Below are 23,887 nucleotides of genomic sequence, written 5' to 3' on the forward strand. Positions count from 1 at the left end.
GAAAAATCAGGGTGCCTGTTTCTGTGGCTGTTTTGTGTTGGGATTACTGCTTGTTTCTCTTTCAAGTCACCAATGCTGACGACTCCTCATTGTGTCTTAAAAAAAATAAATTTACCCAACAGACCAAACCTCCAACGAGAAGGTGCGGAGCCAGAGTTTTAATTGATGTTTGCAAGGCTTAAAGGTATTAGTGGAGAGTCTCTGCTTACTCCCTGCTTGTCACGTTCGTCATCACAAGCAGAGCAGATTTCCCCAATGAATGCAGAGTGGGGATTGTTAATTTACTAATATTTTGCATGGAAGTGAAACGCTGTTGCCTCTAATTGAGGGAGTCGGTAACAATGTGGATGACAGCGTGTCACCTCACTGCTAAAACCAAATGTGCTTTAAGATAAACGCTTCTAATTATCCGGAGAAGACTTGCCTTGGAAAGTCACCTTTTGAAAAGTGGTGAGCACAAACACAGGCTAAGCTCTGGGGAATATAATTTGAAAATTTAGTCTGACAAAGCAGCAAGTGTTGCTTCCTGAAACCACATGTCCTCCTTCAAAACCTGGATCATCGTTCACTCTTACAATTAAAATATGTTTGGGAGGATTTCAGCTTGTAAAGATGAGTTAAATAATACAAATCGTTATCCTTATTAATCACAAGCATTTAACGATTTTAATAAAAATCTGAGGGTTAATAGATCCAACACAGATATTTCCTTTTCTCTGTAGTTTTTTTTTTTTTTTTTTTCTTTTGCTTCTTCTTAAGGACCACAGAGCTCACTCACATCCGTCTTCCGTCCAGTTGAGAAACGTCATCTTGATGCTCCTCTTCCCTAGGGCTTTGAAATCTGAAATCTCTCACTTGGAATATCAGTTGCACTGCCATTTAATAAATTCATGGTGCCCTATAACTTGGTCTTCATCCATAATTGGAGGTATTGTTACTTGCCGTGTAATGTTGTTACACGGGTGAGATGAGAGAACGCTTGTAACGTGGCAGACGGTGGCAATTCAGAGGACGTGTTTAAAATGCACCATGGAGCCACGTTGCCTGGTTCAGAGTCCAGCTTCACCACCTGTACCTGTGTGACCTTCTGCAGGTTACTTAGCTTTTCTGTGACTCAGATGCCTGACCTGTAAAATGTGTGTAATCGTTGATCCTACCTCACGGTAATTGTGAGGAGTAAATGGATATTAAGTACTTACAACAATGCCTGGAATGTTGTGCAATTTAAATAATTAATATTTACTTTATAATTTTTTTATTTCTTCCTCTCTTCTTCTCCCTCTAAGGCCCATCTTTTGGAACCCATACTTACCAGTAACAGTTCTGTGCTCTTTGAGGGTACTCTGTTGCTTTTTCTCCCTTAGATTGATTATTGAAGGAATCCAAAATGAAGAAGTTAGGTTTTAAAAACTTCATGCCAAATTCATTTTTTCCTTTAAATGTGTCTATGAATCAGTTATAAAACTGTGCCAGTGTTTTCTTTAACTTCTAATCATCCATGTAATTAAGGCATATAGTGATTGAATAATGTAGTTGAATTTTAACAGATGTCACCGCATTGTTTTTCCTTTTGTACTTCATCATTCTCTATCTGTTGATAAATTTGACTAAAGAAAAAAACTAGGGTTTGTTTGTTTGTTATAAAAGAACTAGTTTGACTGAAGAGAAAACCTGATCAAAATAGCCAGGGAAAACATGCTATTGCTTGAATACTGTATGTTGTTTATGTGGTTCCCTTCATTTTTACTTTTTTATTGCACTTGTCTACATACAGCCATCTGTGTAGGTATTAAATGATATGATGTCACAAGACTACTCTATTAGGGACTTCATAGAATCTTTTCAAACAAGCTTATATGTTGTTTTTTTAACTTACCATTAAGATTGAATGTAATTGCTCATCACGCCTTTTAGAGCTTGATGCTTCTAATTAATGATTAGGATGCTGTGGGTTCCCAAAGTTTGTCAGAAGTTTTCTTCAAAGTTTGTTTGAGTGTTACTGAGACTAGGAAAGCTGCTTATTGAGTCTTACTGAGTAAGCTGTGTCTTATAACATTTTGGAGCACGTGGAGTTGATGAAACTATGTAACTCGAACAATAATTCGTCTTTTATAGATTTTTAAAGCCTCGATAGTACATTTGTTTAGTGATAATTTTTTGTTTTAAACCTGTAAAAAAAAAAAAACCCACTAGCTTTTGTTTTTATCGTCTTCACTAAGTTCGAACCCCTTTTTTAAGAAATAGCATTAGTTAAGACAGGTCAAGACTTTGTGAATTTAATGAACTCTGTAAAATATATATGTAGCTTTGTTTAATTTTTTTAAGAAAGGGTGTTTTAAAATGCCTAAAAATAATATGGTAAGATGTAATATTTATGGTATTTTCCAAAATGCATTGTGCCATTGGATATTCTACTCAGTCGGAATAACATGTGTGCAACTTGCCAGGGAAATGGTTGCACAAACGAGTACATTGAACAAACTCTACTTAAGATGGGTGGTAATCAGTGAAAGTCCATATTTAGCTTTAGGTGTGAAGTAAGCAAATAGTTGTTTTTCTTCTGGACTTTTTATAGGAGGAAGCAAGAGAAGCATAACTTACATGAAAAGTAAGCTTTAGTCATAGGATGTTTGAGAGGTCTACTAATGAATACCCAGATTTACTGACTGGATTGCTTCAGCCAGGAAAGGCATAGGCTGAAAAATGTTAATATCAGGATTATTTCTTGTTCACCAACACCAATTTTCCTGGGAAATTTGGTGAGGGACTAATTATAAACCACCTTGACGTATAACAAGGGCACATAGACCAGTGATTTCCTAATGTTTAATAGAGCAGAAAAAAATTTTTTTTAATTGGGTTAAGATGAAGTTGGCTTTTTCCCCTAAAAATGACTTTAATTTTTAGAGCGGTTTGAGGTTCACAGCAAATTTGAGAGGGAGCTATAGAGATTGCCCATATATACTCCCTGCTCCCATATATGAGTATGCACAACCTCCCCCATTAAAAACATCCCCCACCAGAGTGGTGCATCTGTTACAATTGATGGACCTACACATCATAATTACCCCAAATCCATAGTTTACGTTAGGGTTCATGTTCACTCTTGGTGTTGCATTTCCTATGGGTTTGAAGGAATGTATAACATGTATCCATCATTACAATATCATACAGAATATTTTCACTGCCCTAAAAAATCCTCTGTGCTCCACCTCTTCATGCCTCTCCACCTCCCCCCAGCCCCCTACATTGACCCTGACAACCACTGACCTTTTTACTGTCTCCATAGCTTTGCTTTCTCCAGAATGTCATGGAATTGTACTCTTACAGTATGTAGCCTTTTCAGATTGGTTTCTTTCACTTAGTAATATGCATTTAAGTTTCCTCCATGTCATTTCATGGCTCGAAAGCTCATTTCTTTTTAGTGCTGAATAATATTCCATTGTCTGTTTTTACTACAGTTTATTCATTCACCTGCTGAAGGACATCTCAGTTGCTTCCAGGTTTTGGTGATTATAATACTATTAATACCCATCCATGTGCAGGCTTTTGTGTGGACATAAGTTTTCAGTTCACCTGGATAAACACCAAGGAGCACGATTGCTGGATGGTAACATAAGTGTATGGTTAGTTTTATAAGAAACGACCAAACTGACTTCCAAAGTGGCTGCACCATTTTGCAGTCCCACCAGCAATGAAAGAGAGTTCCTGTTGCTCCGCATCTTCGGCAGCATTCGGTGTTGTCAGTGTTCTCTGAGTTTTGGCCATTCTAATAGGTGTGTAGTGGTATCTTATTGTTGTTTTGTCATTTCCCTAGTTGGCTTTTTTTATTTTACTGAGGGCAGGAAAAAAAAATCTATAATTGCCATTATTTAAAAAGGGATACTTTTAGCACAAAAAAATTAGGCATGATATAACTCCAAATAAAGTCTCTAAATGAATCTTTTTGGCTTTAAGAAAAACACCCAATATTTGCCTTATTTTTCTCATTTTGCTGTGGGTTAGAGAGCACTTCATCACAAACTGGCATCAGTGCTGGGGAACCCCTGACATAGAAAATACATCCTTCTCAATCCCACACTATTATTGAGTCGTCAGACATTGTCCTTGAGCTCCAAATAAGTCATTTACACTAAATTTGCTTAATTTTCCCTGTATGACTTCCTTCAAGTTTCAGAATACACCCATTATAGATTTCAAATTTACCACCAAAACTATGTAATTCCCATCCAGCAGATACTCATAGTCAAAGGGAAAACAAACAAGAATGGTGAAAGGTAATTTAGAACTGCTAAATAGTCATTTGTTAATTAACTTCAAGTTTCATGTGAATCAACACTAACATTTAAAATGCAAGTACACTTATTCCTAAACTCTCAGTGGGCAGCCATTGGTTCATTATTCCCATCTCCACCAGCATCTCTGCTCAGGGAAGAGGAAAAGAAACCTAAACAGCATAAACCCTCAGCGGATTCCACAACTCACCTAAGACACAACTCAAGAAAGGCAATGAAAACACTTGATAACAGTTTACCCAAACAAACCCATTCTCGTAAAATTATGAGGAGGAAAATTCTGTTACTGCTTCTCAATACTTAACAGGTTGATGAACTTGTAATATGTAACAGTGAAGCTGTATTTCCCGTAAGTACCAGCACTACTTACATCCTACTTAAACATCCATTGTCATGTAACCAAAAGCCCCCACTAATCCTTACTTGGTGGAATTAGTAATTAAGACAGAGAATTGTCAAGGAGGAGTTTTCAAAGGTTAATAAATAGAAAGGCTGTGGATATACTCTGGAAGATATTTACTTGGGTGACGATGGTGTATATGTGAGCCTGGATGTATGGCCCTCTGGGTTGTCTTTCAGTTGCCCAAAGTATTTTATATTAAGTAGACAGTACCTTTTGGCATCAAACCTGAGACTGATAAAACCTCCATGTGGAGAGCCGAGAAGTCACATGAGAAAACCCATTTTTGACTTGAATAAAGAGCAGCTTATAAGAAATTGCATTGTCTGGGCAACAAGCATTTACCCAATTCTACTGTGTGCAGAGCTGGCAAGAGAGCTCTGCCCTAGAAAAAGTACTGTTGCTTACTTTAGGAAGGTAACCTCTCTATGGATTAGTCAGTGGTGCTCATTTAATTTCCCTATTAACATAGATCGCTGTAATACTGGTTTAAAAATACCCAGAATTAAATTGAAAAATGAATCCGATTACTCTCATAAACTGTCATTATTGTGGCTTCTAAAAGCTAAAATACTATGATGCCAGTTTCATTCTCTGATCTTTTGTATAGAAAGAAAAATAAAAGCTCTGAAATGATAAAGCCATTTGCTCACAAAGTGGCAACCCACCTATTGCAAAGTAAGATCCACCACAGTTCTGGGGCAGATTATACTAGATCCTAAACAGCATCAAAACAACAGGGAGAATAAGCATATACTGTATTTATAGGTGATTCTGGTATTCTGTCTGTCTTGGTAACGAGCAAGAACCCTGACTCACAACTTTGCAGTACCCAAAGCTCGCACAGGTTCAGTCCTGTTCATTCTCCACGGGCAGAGAGCAAATCAAATGACTCAGCGAATAAAACTCCTTTCAAAATGGGAAATTGATGCTGATTACATGGAAACCCTATGGTCAAGGCCAGATGATAAGAGCTCTCCCACAACGATTGCACTACTCTCATTGTGATGTTTCATTCATGTGTTTACAGGAAAAATTAGGAGGAACTTAAAGAATGAGCATGATTTCTTCCCCAAAAGGAGGTAAAATATGTTTCTGTTGGTTTTATTATTCCATGTACCCTTGAAATAGAATCCAAAAAGCCCCATGAACAACTTTTTAATCATCTTAAGTATCAAGTAGGGTCCTTACATGATAACCATGAAATAAATGATGTGGATAAAATTGAGATATTCAAGCGAATGCATTTGGAAGATTCACATTTAAAAAAGGCCAATTCCAAGAACTGTATTGACAAGTGTATCTAAGAATACTTTAGTTGAGGCCTGTACTATTTCTGTGAGACTGGCTTTCAGGACAGCTTGTCTTTACTTGTAATTTTTTTAAAGCAATAAAACAGGTTAGTAGATAGTTGGCAGCTGAATGTCATGTCATGCTGACAGCTTTCTATAAACTCTGGTTTCAACTGTACAGTTTCTGACAGGAAAATACACACACACACACATTTTTCAGCTGATCACTTCTCCAGGAGATGCTCTGTGATCAGAATAATTTTGACAATGGTGTCAACGAACATTCCACACTTTTAGAATTAGGTCTTAGTTTACTTTAATACATTGTACTGAAACTTGTCGGGAACATGAGTAAGAAAATAATATTTTTGGTAAAGTTCTTGGGCTAAAATTTTTTTCATGTTTAATACCAAATTAATTGGAATTCATCGATATCTTTAAAGAGAGGGGGCACTATAGTTAAATTAAGTGACAGAAAAAGAAGACGACAAAGAAAAGAAAAAGGACAGGCACATAATTCTTGCCAGTCAAGAAAATATTATAAGTAAATGGTGTCTTAAAAAACAGTAGCTAACAGTTTCTGAGTGTTAATAAATGCTTGATTCTACTCAAAGTGCTTCACATATGGCAGGTCGTTAATCCTCACAACATCTCCCCAAGGCTGGTATTACCATTATCTCCATTCTGTAAATGAGAAAAGGAAAGCACATGAAAGTGCACCTTGCCCAGGATCCCAAACGAGAGCAGTGGAGCTTCAGCCCAGACCAGGGACGCCCACCCCAGAGGTGGCACTTGTGGTTGCTATGATGTCCCTTCATTAAAACATGACACTTTTCTGCACTGTGGATCTTAAAGAGAAAGCTCATTACTGCTTTCTCCGGGTACTTGTTGTTTGATAAGCACCTCTTTTCAGCTGTAATCTCTTCATATCTGTTTCTCAAGAAAGAATAAATGAGAAAATTAATTCTGTTAGTATATTACACTGAGAGGTTTTTAAAAAGTAATTTTACTAGGTAACAGGTGTAAAATAATTAAAATAATTCCTACAGTTGATTAATCTGAGCACATTATTACAAGAAGGAAATTTTACTACAAATGGCAATTCTTGGGCCTTGTCTTTTTGGCTAGCTGTCACCTTCTTACCTTGCTCAGCTCTACAAGTCAAATGTAAAGCCATAGCTGCAGCTCGGCTACAGGCAAAGCCCTGTACTTTGAGTCCTTTGAGTCTTACTGTTCCTCTTTCCGATTACGACAGTCCTTTTATAGCCGTCCATTCAATTTTATCGAGGGCCTATTGCATGCCGGACAATAACACTTCCCCATGTAGGGGACCACGTCAGGCGCTGTAGGGAGTAGAAGGATAGTGTGGAGCCAGGTCTGCCTTTGTGGCGTTTGTGTGTGGTCAGTGGCATAAACATACATAACACGAATACAACACAGCACAGGAAGGGGGAAGTGCCACACACAGAGGTATGATTGGCCCGGAAGAGTCAGGAGCAGGGCAATGACCTCCTCCTGGAACGATTAGGGAAGACGTTCCTGGCAATGCTGGACCTTGAGGAGCAGGTGAGAGCTGGAACTCAGAAATGGGAAGGAAGGGCATTATACACAGACACAAGACAGGGAGGGTGTATGTCCGAGTCGTGAGAATTAGAAAGGAGGGGCACAGCTGTGCTGGACTCACACTGGGGAAGGCACTGCCGTGCTAAGCGAAGGAGGAAGCGTTGTTCTGAGGGCAGCGGCAAGCTTTTAAAGGCTCTGAGCAAAGGAATGACAGAACTGGAAATATTAAGCGGTAGCTGTGTGCAAAAACACTGAATGGAGGAAGCGGCTGGAAAGGATTGGCTAAGGGCCTAAACTGGGATGATAACTGTGTGACACAAGGTTTTACTTCTCCATGGGGCATCAGCTACAACCATCTGGAACTGACTGCAAACATGGGAGCAACTGAAAAAGAGCTCTGAGGACAAACTACACTCATAAATTACCTACGTAGGAGACGTAACATAAATTTTACCAATTTAACCATGTTGATTTCCCGTTTGCATAACATTCATGGCAGAGTTGAAAGGAAAGGGGATCGGGAAGGAAGACTGATGTGTGAAGGACTGTGTTTAGCTAAAGCACTCTAAAGTAACATTAAAATCGAAGTAAAGAGATAGTGGTCAATGGAATCACCAGTTCTTTTTTCCACAAATAATAGGTTCAAAATAACTCCTCAAGTGAGTAAATTAATGACTTAAGTAAAAAATTATAGATATATGTGGAACCACTTATGTTCATGGCAGGCAGACCTATATACCTTATGGCTATGAGGACATAGCCGAATTAAGGCACAGCACAGTCATCGGTTATCAAAAAGAAAAGATTTCTATCTATTTGGGATGTGTTTGACAACAGCCAGAATAGGTAAAGAGCTGTGGCTTAAACAGACACATCTATTTGACTTGTGTCAAAATAAGTACAGAGGTGGATGAACCAGAGCTGGTCCAGTGACTTAATGGTGTCTTCAGGGACCCATGGCACCTTCTATCTTTATGTTCCACCCTCTTTAATGTGTTTCCTCACAGTAACAAAATGGCTGTTGCTGCTCCAGTCATCAGATCTACAGTCTAAATAGGACAAATGGGTTAGGGCCAAAGGCTGGGCAGCCACATCTGTTACCCATCATTAGGAAGAGCTTTTCTGAAAACTCCCTCTCCCACCCTCATTGACTAGCACTTAGAACTCATCAGTCAAAACTGGGTTACACATTTTCCCCTGCCTTCAGGGGAGACTGGGAGATGAAGTATTTAGCTTCTCAGCCTCTAATGTAGAAGAAAGCAATGGAAAAAGGAGTTACAATAAATGTGGAGAAAACCACCCTACAATAACCACTACAAGGTTTAAAAAAAACAGTTCTCTCTGTTTAAAAAGATCTGGGAAATACATTTGCTAGTAATTCTATCAAAAATAGAAAGTAAGAAAGCAAATATCTCTGCTTAATAATAATAGCTACTTTTCAGTAAGCACTTTCAAGTCAGTATTCCAGGATCTTTATTCACTTTATATCTAATTCTCACAACTGTCCTTAAACTTTAATAAAGGAAAGAGGCTTAGAGAGGTTCAAGAATATACCACAAATGCCAGAACCAAAAAAAGAGAGAACTGAGGTTTGAAATAAGTTCCCTCTCCTAGAGTCCATTTAGTTAGTAAGAAGGGATTGAACCGGGCTTTTATCCAAGCAAAGAGTTAACTCCCACCACTCAAAACAGAAAAGATATTGATAATGCCATATTGTGAACTGCTGATGTTGACTGAGATATCTAATCCTAGCAGAAATCAAGAACTCACATACTATATCCAGTGTTAATGCCAGCTGCTTTACAAACTTTATCTCTTTTTAATAACTCAACCCACTAAGGTAGGCAGTGTTCAAATTATTTAGTGCCTTTTATGTGCCAGGTGTCTTACCTAAACTATCTCACTTCAGGTAAGGACAAGAGCTTGCTTCCTTTCTCAGATAAATCCTAAACTGCCAACCTGTCGCTTGTCTCATGCATTCCATGTCTCACATCGACATTTCTCTTTCTTGTCTGGTCTGCTCACCACATGCTGTTGTCTCGTCTGCTATGACTGGCTCCCCTCATCTGTCATCCTGCCTCTCGCCCAGCCAGCCTCTGGAAGGCTCCTACCCAGGCACAGCCCCAAGGATGGTGCCTCCATCTTAGTTAACCCTGACCTAGCAGGTGGGACACAGACAGATATGCAGGGACGTCCCTGCTCTGAAGCAGCCCATGTAGACAGGGGAGAAGAAGAGACAAAAAAGTGACCTCAGTGTTATCTGACCATATTATGACAAAAGGATGTAGAGAGAACTACAGGGTGGAGTAAATTGTGTCTGCCTTGTCCCTGGTAACTTGTGTGGGACTGAGTGAGCTCACAACACTCTGGAATAATCTACGAAGGTTATTCTGTGCATTCAAAGAATTAATCAGGCATTTGAAATCATTGAGTAAAGAGTCATACTCATTACCAAATTCAGGATTGGGACTGGGGATAAGTGGATAGAAAAAACTGAATTGGGCTGAACAGCCAGGGAAGGAATAAGGAAATTAAAGAAATTTTATTGTCACCATTCTGATTTCTTCTTAATTCCCCCCTCCCTAATTTAGGAATTTACTTAGCAGAGTATAAAATAACCTTAAAAATATACTCATTCATCAATTTCTTTTTAGGCAATTGTTTCAAAATTTCTAGCTAACATGCGGTACTCAAATATTAATGAAGACTTTGATTTCTGGCTTTCAGATCTCCTAGATGAAGTAACAAAACAACCTGAATTTAAAAAGATGTGTAGAGAAAAGAAGCCTGATGTGTGTAAGTTGCAGAATGCCCTTGGCTGCTCTCTTCAGTAACCAGCTTAGCAGGAACTGCAACCAAATCAGTACCAGAAACACAGAGAGCACTTAAGAGTATTTGTTGGATCAATGCATAAATTAATGAGTTGGACTGAATGAATTAGTTCTAAGAATTTGAGAGTGAACAAGCCCTTCTTTAGACTTCATTTATTTGGGTCGGATAAGTACCTTTAAGGTAGTGTTTTAAACTCAGACTTTCAAAAATTGGTGCTTTCCCCTGTGGTCTGGCCTCTAACCATTCCAGTTCACAGGTTATTTGAAGGTGTCAGCAACCACGAGAGATTTCTCAGAAAATAACCAGAGTGTTACTTCAAACAATTTCTACCACTGCTGTCAAATTCAGGATCCCAAAAAAGAGAAACAATGGATTTATTTATTTATTTATTTATTTATTTATTTATTTATTTATTGGTAAAGCCTCTTTGTCCTTACCTGAAAATTTAATCTGAAGGTATTGAGATTGTTATGCAAGTGAGATATGATTTTTCTTCTATCCTGAAACCTCTGCTTAAAAATCTGAGTACAGACATTACCACCATCATTTGATATTTACTTGATAATGTTTATTTTCAGTTTTTCTACCAAAGCTTTAGAATTCATATATTCATGAGAACCTAGTTTTGACAGAAGTCCAAAAAGATACGATTCCTTACAATTTGAATTCAGCAATCATTTCTAACTAAATCCTGTCTCTGAAGATTTTAAAACTCCTCCGGCGAAATCCTTCTCGGCTCTATTAGCAAAGTTGTACGACTGCGTCTTACTTCTGGTTGCCTATTCATTTCATCAGTTCAATCTGAATTCCTAAAACACTGAAATTTGGTACTAATGATATCAATTCATTAATTTCCTAGACTTGCATGGGTAGGCAATTCCCTAATGGCACTGCTCTTCTCCACGTTCTGTGAAATGATAGTTGTGCTTTAAAATTGGAAGAGAAAAGAAGAAACATACTAGAAACTTCCATTGGCTCAGATTATCTTCTGTTACTTGCAGTTGCTCACAGTCTGCATTCTCTTCAGCTAGGAGCAGTTGCCCAGACTTCTCCCTCTCCCTGAGCCCTGATCAATCCCACCATTCTGCCTTGACCTCAAATTCAGGATCCCGAAAAAGAGAAACAATGGATTTACTTCTTTTTTTTATTTTTATTTTTTTTTATTTGTTGGTAAAGCCTCTTTTTCCTTACCTGAAAATTCAATCTGAAGGTATTGGGATTGTTATGCAAGTGAGATATGATTTTTCTTCTATCCTGAAACCTCTGCTTAAAAATCTGAGGTTTTTCGTACTTGAGATGGCTTCCTCTGGGAAAGCACCCCAATGGGGAGAGATGCCCCGTCTGTGAGCTTCCCTAACATCCCTTTTTGATCCCTCTCATGGCAGTTCTTACACCATTTTATAATTCTGCTTTTTTATGATTCCAGTATCTTTCTACCATAAGTCTGTCTTTATAATTCTACAGTCTACTTTCTTCTTCGTAATTTTACTGTTGTCTTCAGTATTTTATTTCCAGCACCTGCCTTGGAGCCCATAAATTAACCTTCAATATATATTTACTAAATAAATACACCAGGGGTTGTTAGTTATGTGATGACCCTCATTAAATACACACACACACACACACACACACACACACACACACACACACACAGAGGATGCCAAAAAAATGTATACATATTTTAAGAAAGGAAAACTATATTAAAATTGTAATACTCAATATATAGTAATAACAAAAGATGAATACAAGTCACGTTGAGCAACATTGACCAAAGTGTCCACTTTTAGCACCGCCATATATATACTCATGTGTATACACATTTTAAGAGATGTTATCTATACTCAAGCAGTAGTTCACCATAATCAGAAGTGTCTAGATGCTGATGGTAACCACTTTGAGCACCTCTTGTAATTGCACAAGTCAAACATGACTTGTTTTCATCTTTTGTTATCGGTATATATTGAGTATTACAATTAATACAGGGTTTTTTTTTCTTTTAAAAAAATGTGTATACATTTTTTTGGCATCCTCTGTATATATATTTAACAGGAAGCAAAAACAAAGCCAGAAAAGCTTTTTCAGCTTGAAAACCTTTTCTCACATCTTCTCTGAAATTAATCCCAGATAACACCTTTTAATAATTCTAGTCTTACTAACAATTGTCACCCCAAGAAATTTTAAAAAATAATAATTCTAGTCTTTACATTGTTGTAAACATGCTTTGTTTTTCTTTTAAGTGTTAAGCCTCTTGATTCAAAATTTAAGTCTTAAATTGCACATCAGATTATGATGTCTTTGTTCCAGAATGTCATCAGGCAAATCAGAATTCTTCCATTAATGCAAATATCAGAAAGAATGTCTTATCTCACTGAAACAAAAGTTAAATGAGGGAAACTATTTTGACTGATCTCTTTACCACTATATCCCAAACTCTTAGAATACTGTCTAGCACATAGGAGGTACCCAGAAAATATTTATTGAATGAAACAGAGATTTAAACCAACACCCTCATCACCTTCTGGATTTGGAGACATAAAGAAAAGACTCTAGAAAAAAATGAATGTGCCAGACAAACAAATCATTTATCACAGGAGAGAAACAGGGCCAGTGATGAAAAACTCAGAGGGCAGAGGCAGAACTCATGGTTCTAGGCCATTAACCAGCTCTCGACCTAGCGCAAGTTACTGAACCTCTCAGTGCCTCAGTTATGACATCTGAGAACAGAACCTTATCATCTCTATCTCCTAGGTAAGTTGTGAAAACTGAGTGAAAAGAAATGGTAATTAAAGCATTCAACACAGTGCCCAGCACAAAGACAGTTCTAATCAGACATGGCTATTGTCATTGTTACTCTTTTGATGGCATTGCCCCTGTCCTGGCCAGTATTATTAGTGCTATAGCAACCACCTGTGCTGGGCTGCTTTCTCCTCCTAATTCTTTTATTATATTGCATTTCTGACAAGAGAGAAATTTCTATATTCCAGTGACATTTCGTAAGCCTCAGGAAGGTGGCTGCTGCAGCTCCTATGAAACGATGAACTGAGAAAACAGAACACAGCTTAACAGTCTGAAAGAAGCGTTGCCAAACCCGTCACCAGCTATAAAAGCCCTTCAGAATCTATTTTAAAGACTCTTGGTGTCGATTTCGGTCTCTTCTCTTTTCTTCTGCCAATTTTGCTTTCATTCTCTTTTTTGATTTCCCCCCTTTCTCTCTTCCTAAGGATGCTCTCAGTAGACAACCAGGAACATTGGGTAGGGCTGCCAGTTTCATATATTTGTTCATGTCTGTGTCATTCAAAAACCCTGCTCAATCTCTAATATATTCAGAGGAACCCTGTGCTGGGGAAACGCTGCAAAGGACTCTATGATAAATATAACATTAAGTAAAACATAGTGTCTTGTGGTGGACCAAAGCTGGCTTTGAAGTCACAAAGACCAAGGTTTGAATCGTGGCAAATTTCTTAACCTCTCTAAGCTGGAGTATCCTCATCTGTAAAAAGGGGATGGACTTAAATGACTTGCAAGATTAAGGATTAGAAATAATTTGAATAAAGCCCTCATACCACATGGGTGGTTGAATAAATGATATCTGTAATTATTAGTGTAGTCTATAGTCCCTGCTCCAAAACACCTAGAAAGGTGTCTAATCAAATTACGTGCTAAATAATAATAATGTATAATAGCTTGTATTTGTTGAGCGATTCACTGCTCTGAACAATATCATGCAAGTATGTTTTAGAAAGATGACATGTGCTTACTGGTAAATTCTCCTCTAGCACATGCTCGAGCACATCTAAGGTATATCCATTCCAAGTGATGGTTCCATGGGAAAGCTGAAATCCAGTTCTGAAAACTACTCATTTTATTTCAAAATGACTAAATCAGGAAACACCACCAAGAGCTACTTATTTTAAGGAAGACATTTTTCAGAAGAAATGTCAACCACAAATCTGTTTTGGCAGATGCATGCGATGTTATTTTCTATCATTTTACTTCTCAACATTGGCAAATGGAGCTGCCTGAAGGATGAGCAGCTTTCAAGTTCCTATCTAGAGGAGGAGCAATAGAGTCCTGTTTACTTCTGTTTTTAATTCTTTTTATGTAAAAATTATATGCTTCCATTTTAAAACAAGTAGTATTTATGGAGAGGTTGTGTGTGTGTGTGTGTGCACGCGCACTCACCAATGTGTGGGTGAGTGTTGGGGGTAAAGAATACAGATGATTATAAGGACAAAATAAAAATTATCCATTATTTTGCAACCCGGAAATAACTACTGTTAACATTTTAGGTCTTTTCTATGTAGTGTTGTTTTTCTATGATATTATGACATATTGTACTCTGCCTTAATTTTTTTTTAACTTAAAATTATATCACGCGCATGTTTGCATGATATCGGCTGGGTAATTTATTTAGCTTTTCGAAGCCTCAACAGTAATGACCTAGTGTTTCTACTTCACAGAATTGATGGGAAGCTCAAATTAGAAAAAAAAAGTGAGAGTGCTTTGTAAGTCACAGAGCACACAAATGAAATTATTATTTATTCTGATCCACACAACTTGAGGAGTCCAAAGGTCCATATTTATTAGGCCTCTACAGAGCAGATCACTGTCGGGATCCAGAAAAGACAGTGCTTTACACCAGAGATTTTACAGTCTGGTCCCAGAGATGAAGTTAAAACATGAAAACATTTGAAAAAAACACAAGGTTAAGCTCTCCTATTGATGGCAAGTAGGACTTTGCCTTAATTATTTAAGAAGAGTTTTTATAACTTGAATTCTTTCTATCCTTGGCTCTTTTCGTTTTAAAATGAGTCATGCTTTAGGGAATTGTTTTTTTCTTACCTCAGACATAATTATAAATTTACACACAATAATGTAATAAGCCAGTTGAAGAGTACATTTCCAGCACCTCTCAAAAAAGAAAAAAGAAAAGAAAGAAATAAAAAGCCTATTTTTATAAACTCAGATCACTTATAATGATTGGTTTAAATTAAAACTAGTATTTTTATGGAGAAAAAAATCCCCTGGACTCAAAAAAAGTAAAAGAAACAAAGGGAGGATTTTAAAATGAGAAAGCTACTTAAGATTCTGTTAATGTATATTACAGAAAAAATCAAAACAATTTCTTTTGGCCACGTCATGTACAGAGTATTTGTGTATAATTATCATGTTACTCTGGAAAATTCATATGTGTTTTGTTACATCTGGAGGGTGGAATTATGAATGATTTTTACGTTTTTTTCTTCTACTTTTCTATAAGTTTTTCTACTACAACATACTCTGCTGATAATCTTTAAAAAATGAATAAAAATTATTAAAAACTGTATCACTTGAAGATAAAAAATAGCAATAAGTCAGCCAGTTTCAGTAAATACGAAGTGGGAGAATTCAGTTCAAATAAACAAAGCACAGCAATGTGACAACTATAGGAAACCAATGAAATGTTTTTTTCATAAGGGAAACACACATACTAAGCTTACTTGAACTCTTTGTAAAACTTCTCCCTAGGTAATTCACTAGCTTTACTTCACTTTGTTTATTTGGTTTCAGGGTATGTCATGTAACTGTCAAATTCGGTGGCAGTGGGTTTTTGTTGACTGTTTTTTTTTTTTTTCCCATTCAATGAAGTCTACTGGGAATTAATGCTATCAAAAGGTATCCAAAGCTAAATAACCTGGCCAGTGCCCTGACTTGAATTAACAAAACAAGGGATGGCTCTTGGGTGAGCTGAGGCTCAGGGAGAAATTGATAATGGGACCAAGTAGAGAGTTTAGCAAGATTGAGAAGAAAACGCAAGAAGAGCCTGGGGAAAAGGTCAAACAAAGCAGTTAGCACAAAGGAGAAAGACATGGATTTTCTCAAGGCTCAGCATAGAGGAAAGCATTAGGTTATTTGTCCGTTTATTAATTTAGTAAGTGTGTATTGTTGTTGATGAATAGAGTGTAATTTAATAACATTGCCGCAAGACAGATTTTGGGTAAAAGCAACATCTTAAGGCAGATAGAGGAAGAAGAGGCGAGGAGAGGAAGAGAAAATGACCGAAGATGTGGGAGAAAAGGAGAGAGGAGCCAGTTGTTCAGAGTTGCTTCTGTGAGAAGTCAAGCAAGTTAAGGACTGGAAAAAGCCTGTCTATTTAAACAACTGGAAGGTAGTTTGTGGATTTTATCACCCATTGCTCGTTTGGCAGATTGACAGAGAAACCAGATTGGAGTAGACAGAGGACTAAGTGGGAGGTGAGAAAATGGACCTGGTTAGGCAGCTGTTGGAAACTCAAAACATTTGACTGTAAAGGAAAGAAGAAAACTGGAGTTGGGCTGTTGGTGTGTAGGTTTGCTTTGGTTTTATATCACATTGTTTTTGTCTTAGGGAAGGGAGACTCGTGTGTGTTTTAATGCTGGAAGAAGGGACACAATTGAAAAGAAGAGACTCACACTGCTATGAACAGCAGCCTCATCTAAAAGTCTAGAATAGGTCAAAACCAACAATTCAACTAACTTCAACAAATACGTGTTAAGTCTTTATGAGCTACGAATCAAAATGAAAAGTATGAATCCCTTGCCTTTTAGAAGCTAGAGTTGGATAGAAACTTACTCATGGGAAGGGTATCCAAGGAAAAAGACAGAAGGCCACATACTTAATATCTGTCAACATAAAGTCCAGAAGAAAATTACCAGGAAAATTAAGAAAGACCACAGCAAGTCCATAAGCCACTACAAACGCTTTCTCCCAACACATGTCCAGTTCACCCTCCCAAGCTTCGCGCGTCTTGCTTCAATTGCCCTTTCTCTTCCACTCTCCCTTTCACATCCTGTCTTTTGTCCCTCATTATGTCTCCTTTTACCCCTGACTCTTGCAGCCTCTATCAGTCTTCTTGGTTTCTGAATTCTGTTACTCTTTAACACTTGTGTCACACATTTTGCCTCTTAACTGTTATTCCCTGGGAGGCAGTGTGGTCTTAGGGGAAGGAACACCACCTTTGGTCTCAAAGTGACCTGGGTCAAATCCAGCTTCTATCACTTTCTCCCTATAGGATCTGAGCAAGTCCTGTATCTAGATTCTCCATTCTAGACTGGGGAGATAAATCTACCTCTGAAAGCTGCTATGAAGAGTAAATGAAATAATGTGTATAAAACAATGGAAACAGTTGGGGCTCGCGAACCAGACTATGTGTGTTAGAGTCCAGGTTCTCCTCTCGCATCTTGGGCAGGTTTCTTAACCTATCTGTGGCTCAGATTCCTCCTCTATAAAAAGGAATTCCTAACTGGTACCTACCTGATAGAGTTGTTGAGAAGAATGAGGCAATATAGATAAAGGGCTTAAAACAGCACTACACATATAGTAAGTACTATGTAAATGTTTGTTGGCAGTTATATTTTCTTTACTGCCATGTTTTATTAGAGTAAAAACTAGTTTGTCTAAAATGTGTGCTATTCACCCTCTAGCAACATTAGCAATATCTCTAGTTTTCAGATAATTTCACTTTAGTGAGCACAGTGTTTTAATTTTTAAAACCTTCTTTTGCATTGTTTTGATTTTTCTTTTCATTATGTGCTTTTTTAAATGGCCTATATTATGTATGCTTCCCCAATTGTAGTTCAATATTTTAATATTTTAAAACTGCTCCACGTTCTGGATCAAATTCTAATTTGTGTGAGGGGGAAGGAGGGGTTCCCCGCTCAACAAGCAATGCTTTGACGCAGCAGGGTGTCCTACGGTTCAATTCAAGTCTGACACTGTCTCCGTGGAGATAGTATTAGATCGCTCTGGTTAAGGTTCAGCCCCACAAGAATGCCCATTCACCCTTAATTCAGAAGCTAGTCACAAGCCCAGGTGCTTCTGACCCATTGGCTGTCCATTGGAGGTTCCACCAAACCTTACCTTGGGTTTGATTAATCTCCTAAAGTGGCTCACAGAACTTAGAGAAACAGTTTATTTACTAGATTACTGATTTATTATTGAAGGATCTAACTCAGGAAGAGCCTGGTGGAAGAAATGCTACGGTAAGGTATGCCCTCTCTCCCTGAATCTCCACATGTTCACCAACCCAGAGGCTTTTGAAACCACTCTCCTTTAGGTTTTTATGGAGACCTCATTAGATAACATGATTGATTAATTCTTTAGTCATTGGTGATTAAACTCCTTATCCAGCTCCTCTCTCCTCCCAGGAGAGGTCCGAGGATGGGACTGAAAATTTCAACCCTCTAATTACATGGTTGGTTGTTCTCTACCCAGCCCCCATCCTGAGGTGGGGTCCAAAAATCTCCATTAACATAACAAAAGACATCTTTACCATTCTCATTACTTGGGAAATTCCAAGTGTTTTAGGAGCTTGGTTCCAGAAACGGGGACAAAGACCAGGTATGTATTTCTTATTATAAATCTCAATATCACAGCTGTCATGATCTTCCCAAGTAAATAAAATGACTTAGAATGTCACTACTCACCAGTTACCAGAAAGACCACTATGGCATCAATTTGATCCCTCTTTTTAGCTTGTACCTCCTTGTCCCATACATAAAAAAACAAAGAATAATAAGTAATTAAAATAATAAAGCTATGATTATGCATATTACATTTTATATATGTCGCCAACAGAAAAGTTACTCTAAGCTTGATGGTAACAGCCAATGCACAAAAGAAATAAAAATGATCAAAAAAAACATAAAAACTTTTTACTTCACTAATCAGAAAATTCAAATAAAAAATAAGACTTATTATATGAGTTCCAAATTAAAAGAGATTAAAGTATAATATTCAATGTTGGCTGGTAATATATATATATTGTTGCCACCATGAAAAGTAATTTGGCAATGTGTATGCAGAGTCTCGTGCATGCCTTTTTGACCCAATAATGTCACTCCTAGAAAACTATCCTGATGAAATGACCATAGATAAAGATAAGTGTTTATGAAAGGAATAATCATCAAAGATGATCGTATTCACTTGCTTGGTGATCTCATCCACCCTCATATCTATAAATTCTCTAAACACTGCTGACCCAAGTTTATTTCTCCAAGTAGAACCTCTTCCTTGAACTCTGGACTCCAATATCCAACTGCCCACTTTACATTTCCGTTCGGGTGTCTCATAAGCATCTCAGACTTAACATGTACAAGCTGACCACCAGCCTCCTGGTCTCCCACCGTGCACACACCCCCAACCCTGCTCTACTCATCTTCCCCATTTCAGTTGCTGGCACCTTCTATAGCAGCTCAAGCCAAAAGCTGTGTAATCTTGACTCCTCTCTAATCTCACACCCTACATCCAATTTGTTAGCAAATCCTATTGGCTCTTTCCTCCAAAATCCCACTGCTTCTCAGGACCTCCACCACTCCCACCCTAGTCGAGGCCACACCTGGATTATCACACTAACTGGTCTATCACATTAACTAGGATTATCCTCCTAACTCGTCTCTTTGCTTCTAACCTTGCTCACCTGCAGACTAGCCACATAGCAGCCCATGGAAACATTTTTTGGGTGTTTTTTTTTTTTTTGGCAGAAGTTTATGTTTTTATTAAAACACACACAATTTGCACACAAGCTGTCTATTCATTTCCCTCACTGCGCAGCCTGGCATTGGGACTGGTGACTCTGAGCGCCAGATGGGCTGCTGTTTCCACCATGGCTTTGCGGTGTTTTGTGGAAACGATGTGAGCAGTCTCAGCACAGTGAGGTTTGTTGCACATCAGCAGCACTTCAAACTGCTTGACATTGTGGACCAGGAATTTCTGAAAGCCACTGGGCAGCATGTGCTTTGTTTTCTTGTGACTCCCATCACCAGTGTTGGGCATCAAGATCTGCCCTTGAATCTTCTGCACATCCTGTTGTCAATGCTTCTGGGTTTCCGCCAGTTACGCTTAATTTTGACATATTGGTCTGACTGGTGCCAGATGAACTTCTTGGTCCTCTTTTTGATGATCTTGAGCTTCACAAGTGGTCTGAGGGCAGCCATGATACGGAGTAGGTGATGGCTGCCACCTCCATAGGCAACGCTGAGGAAGAGCCCAAGGAAACATTTTAAATAGCTAATATAATTATGTTCAAATCCTTCAGCAGGTGTCAGAGTGTCTCATCCCTGAGTAAAAGCCAAATTCTTTACAACTTGCCCTGCCTGGTGCTATGTTTCATGTTTGGAGTCTTGTTATCTTTCTGACCTCATGCATCCTCCTTTTCCTCTCGTTCATTCCATTTCACTCACTGTCCTCCCTATTGTTCTCTGAATGTACCAGGCACACTTCCCCCAGAGGCCTTGCTTTTGCTGTTCCCTATGCCTGGAATGCTCTTTCCTGATATCCGCCTGGCTTGCTTCTTACCCCATTTAAGGCTTTTTCAGGTGTTACTTTCTCATTGAGATCTTACTTGACCCACTTTGCAGCATCAAAATTGCAGCATCGCCTCAGCCACACTCCCCACCCCCTTTACCTGCTTTATTTTTCTCCAGAGCATTTATTACCTTCTAGTTTACCATTTAATTTTCTTCATTGTCTACCTCTCCCCATTAGATACCCTGTTTCCTGGAAAATAAGACCTAGCGAGACAATCAGCTCTAATGCGCCTTTTGGAGCAAAAATTAATGTAAGATCCAGTATTATACATTATATTATATTATATTATACTATATTATATTATATTATATTATATTATATTATATTATATTATATTATATTATACCCGGTCTTATATTTTAGTAAAATAAGACCAGGTCTTGTATTAATTTTTGCTCCGATAGACACATTAGAGCTGATTGTCTGGCTAGGTCTTATTTTCAGGGAAACACAGTAGTAAATGTTATGAAGGACTAGGCTAAAATGTTGGTAAATTACTAAGTAATTTAAAATTGGCTCCTAGGTTATATATTTTTCCAAGCAGAGGTCCCAGTTTTGTTTTGTTTTTTCTGTTTCTTGAATAATGACAGTTGATACATATTAGCCTTCACCCATCATTGTTGATTGTCAGTGGTCTGTGAGTAGTATCATCACACCTCAGAAGTGCTGAGACTCTGCAGTTTCTTTCTGTTGGCCTTTGGTACCAAAACTAAGTATTCTCGAGAGCTTGTGAGATGTATTATAGAGGGTTCTTTGTCTTTTGATTGAATAATGTGATAATACTTTGTTATGCATGCGTTTCTAAAGATTAATATATGTAATGTAATCTTCACTTAAGAATCCAGCTCCATTTAACAATCAAAAGTGGTCATGCATTAATCCTAAATCAACCTACCATTTGCAGTTAATACCAGGTTATCAAATGTTTGGTTCATTGAAAAGATGCTCATTTTCATCCTTATTCAAAGGCAGTTTTGTTATCCATTTTACAGATGAGAAAGCTGAGGTTCAGAGAGGTTAAATGACCTTTCTACAATCAGTTAATACGTGAGAAAGCCAGATTTAAAACCTAGATGGATCTAATTCCAAAGCTTGTTCCCGTTCCAATATACAACTTCAAATGTAGACAAAAGAATATACATGTTAGCAAGATCTACTTTTAAAACATAGATAGCAATCTAAATTTTTTTTTTTTAACAGGACTTTATTGGGGAACAATGGTCAAATTGTTGTCCTTTCAGTCTTAGTTGTGGAGGGCGCAGCTCAGCTCCAGTTGCCGTTGCTAGTTGCAGGGGGCACAGCGCACCATCCCTTGCGGGAGTCGAGGAACTGAACTGGCAACCTTGTGGTTGAGAGCCCGCGCTCCAACCAACAACTGAGCCATCCGGGAGGCAGCTCAGCTCAAGGTGCCGTGTTCGATCTTAGTTGCAGGGGGCAGAGCCCACCATCCCTTGCGGGACTCGAGGAATTGAACTGGCAACCTTGTGGTTGAGAGCCCACTGGCCCACGTGGGAATCGAACCGGCAGCCTTCGGAGTTAGGAGCACGGAGCTCTAACCACCTGAGCCACCGGGCCGGCCCAGCAATCTAAATTTTTAAGGAAGTATTATATTAGCAAATTGTTTTTTCAATGTAAACAAACATTACTTTTATTTTCCCTAATTTTCATCTTCAAATAAGTAATATATACGTCTCTCTTGTAAAGTCGTAGGCTCTCCTTAATTATTCAAGTTGATAGTCTTCTGTTATCATCATAGTCTGTGATCGCACATATAATCTTTGTATCTCCTGTACAATTAAGCATGAGAGATATATTAATTCTGGCTTCTTCCATTTGTCTATCTGAAGACAAAATGGTACTGTACTGCCTTTTGTAAAATACGAAAATGGTAAAGGCAAATTGTGTGAAATAAGAACCTATTAAATTAGAATAATTTGAATTACAAGGAAATTACATTTTATTTCAGAATTATTACTTTTAAAAGGTAGTAAACATTTAAATAGTTCCAGGAAACATTTTGACAAAAACATTTGGGATAAATTATTAAAGGAAAATAGACAAGTTTTGGAGCTTAGAGGATTTTCCTGCTCTTCCAAAAAACACACTTTAAAGCCACTGCCAGTACATGCCATTTCCAATATGGCATTTACTGTTGTTGTGACATAGCAATTATATCTGCTTTGAGAAAGCCATATAATTTCCCGATATTGCTTTTCTTCTGGAGATAGCATCCCATGCTGTTGGAGAAAACTTTTCTCAGCAGCATGTTGCTGCCCTTGCAGACAGAGGCTAACGTGAAGGGAGCAGCTGGTTGAGCGTGCAGGACTCGAGATGAAGCAGATGCCTATTTCGGGGCTCTGATCCCTCCCTGCTGGTTCTCACCTGCTCGCGCCTGTCCCACACAACGGGTACATGGCTTTTGTTTTCACACTTCACCTCCAGCCCTGTGGAGAATTCCAGCAGTGAGCTTGGCTGCCTGATACTTTTTCCCATAAGTCACTCAAAGCTGAAAGGAAGCAAATTGTACCTTTCAGTCTCTACCAAAAATCCCCTATGTTGTCTTTCTCACAAGCTCTCGGGCAGCTTCCACACCTTACAGGCTTCCTCAGAGTAACCTTTCACACCAAGGAGAAGAAATTGTAAACAGACTGGGGGGGAAGTTGGATTACAATTTATATTCCAATTTCACGTGTGATATATGAATAATCCAATATGTCTTAGTTGATTGGGGTTTAAAAACTTCAGCCATGGATCAAGATTGTCAGAAGGGACAATGAACGGGGTAGAAATACTGCATGACTTTCCTCCTCTCCATGATTCTCCCCCATTTAGTACCGTTCCTTGTACTGGAAAGCCACAGAAAGTGGAAGGAAACGAGTATTTTACCTCCCTTGTGCAAGAAGTGAGATAGCGGCCTCCAGCCCCAGCCCAGTGCAGCTTAGCAAGCCTGCCAAGCAGGGCATGGCCAGCAGCCCGGGCACCAGGCTCAAGACCCTTCCTCCCAGCTGGGCATTGCTTCAAAATAGCCCAGTGCCTCCTTAACCACTCAAGTACTTCGGGGATTATCCTGGCTGTCCATTACTATCCTGAAGTTAACAGTGACTGCCATATTTTGTTCTACACCTTTTTAAAGCCTTCCTTTACCAGTTCTGCTTTATTTATTTACTTTTTTCATCACT

The 23,887-nt window shown here is 38.4% G+C and overlaps 1 protein-coding gene and 1 pseudogene across 4 annotated transcripts in view; one reads left to right on the top strand and one right to left on the bottom strand.

Annotated features, from left to right (window-relative positions):
- AK5 (adenylate kinase 5) overlaps positions 1-23,887 on the top strand; it is a 204,352-nt gene that overhangs the window by 46,205 nt on the left and 134,260 nt on the right. The gene's annotated exons all lie outside the window — the stretch shown is intronic.
- LOC109453557 (large ribosomal subunit protein eL32 pseudogene) lies at positions 19,729-20,840 on the bottom strand (annotated as a pseudogene).

This window comes from Rhinolophus sinicus, chromosome 14 (assembly GCF_057876585.1).
Source record: "Rhinolophus sinicus isolate RSI-liver-muscle chromosome 14, RSI-T2T, whole genome shotgun sequence".
NCBI lineage: Eukaryota > Metazoa > Chordata > Mammalia > Chiroptera > Rhinolophidae > Rhinolophus > Rhinolophus sinicus.